This window comes from Hipposideros armiger, unplaced genomic scaffold (genome assembly GCF_001890085.2).
Source record: "Hipposideros armiger isolate ML-2016 unplaced genomic scaffold, ASM189008v1 scaffold_800, whole genome shotgun sequence".
NCBI classification, from domain to species: Eukaryota; Metazoa; Chordata; class Mammalia; order Chiroptera; family Hipposideridae; genus Hipposideros; species Hipposideros armiger.
In genome coordinates, this window is record NW_017732150.1 from 877,511 (window position 1) to 879,265 (window position 1,755).

Below are 1,755 nucleotides of genomic sequence, written 5' to 3' on the forward strand. Positions count from 1 at the left end.
TTGCTCCAATGGTGTGCTGGAATTTCTTCATTGGATTTTTGTATTTTCACAAAGGTATTCATATCCATGAGTGATTGTCAAAATTAGTGTTCTTTGAGGTTAAGGTGGGAAAAATCTACTATCCCATCATTATTAAAATGTCCTCATACAATTCTCTTGTTCTAATTCATTTTTCTTTTATTATGACTTCAAATTGTGGACAAAAAAAGGGAGTTCTATGGAAAGTAACCTCACAGGGTAATCTGATCATAAATTCCTAACTGGGCAGGTCGTGGTGGATAATCACACCCCTGGCATATAACTTCTTTAGTAAAACACTTATCTTTGCCTGAAGCAAGCCCTGTCTATTGTTCCTGTGCATCTAGGTCAGGGGTCGGCAAACTGTGGCTCACAAGTCACATGTGGCTCTTTGGGGACATACATGTGGCTCTGCAGTAAAACTGAAAATGAAAATAAAACTATCATACTTTCACCTATAAAATTTTTAAAGGATATTATTCACATAATGGTGATTTCATTTGTTTTATAGGCCTCGCAAAACTTCGAGGGGCAGGATTGGCTCTTCCATCTCAAAAGTTTGCCAACCCCTGATCTAGGTTAACACACTTTTGAAATGCTTTTTTTCAGACCCCTCCATACCACACTTTCAAACTTCTCCTAAAGCATGAGCGTCTTCAAGAGAGAACATAATTTTAAGCTATAATTCAATCCCACCTTGTCTTCTCCCACCTTCATGTAATCTTCCTTATATTCCTTTCTTAATCTCAAATGCATAAAATAAACTGCAAATGTTATTCTTGGAAATGTTTTTCTCAATCTGTTTAGTCTTACTTCTAGGCATATCTTCTGTTTGACTCAAATACATTTTTACAAAAATTCTCTACAGGTTTGGACATTCCTAGATTGACACAATCTTGAAAATTGTTTTAAATTATTTTTAATGCTTTTAATTATTTAAAACTATTAATATTCCCTTTAGGATTGTTTTCCATTACCTGAGGTTTTAGAGTATTAATAATGCAGTTTGTCTTCTCACTTTTCTTAGTGAATTGTTTTCTCATATATTGTATTTTCTAGAGAAAGTTAATATTTGGCAGAGTTAATTTTTTGGTATAAGAATCCCATATGGCATGTTTTAAAAATTGTCTCCTAAAATAGTTTTATATTTAGATTTTAAGGCATACCCTTGATTTCATCATTTTATAAAAATATGTTTGTGCTGTTTCAGAGCAGGGGAAATCAAAAAACATTTCTTAAATGGTCAGAAAGTGAATAAGTAAGGCTTGTGGGCCATGAAACCTCTGTTGCAACTACTCAGATTTACTTTTGTACATAAAACAGACATAAGCAAATGAATGGGTAGCTTTTATCAATAAATCTTTATTTATAAAAATAAGCAGTCTGCCCCCAGGCACTAATGTGTATCCCATGCCTCATGAATCTCATTAGTAGAAGGCATTCTTACTTCAACCATAGAAAGTGCTGGTTTAATATTTGGCATCTCAAGGGAGGACTCTCAAATTCCCTGGTATTTTATATCCAGGTCCAAGGAAGAGAAAATATTATATTTACTCCTAGTGCTAGTGAGTAAATACATATTCTTCAGTCAATGATTTCTGTATGCTTACAGCCCTTCAAGTAATATGGTCTTTTCAAGGGGATACAATTAAAATTCTTAATATACAGTAGGTCCACCTGTTTCCAAAGATAATATATTCTCTATCATATTACATATATTTTATATAATTTATATTT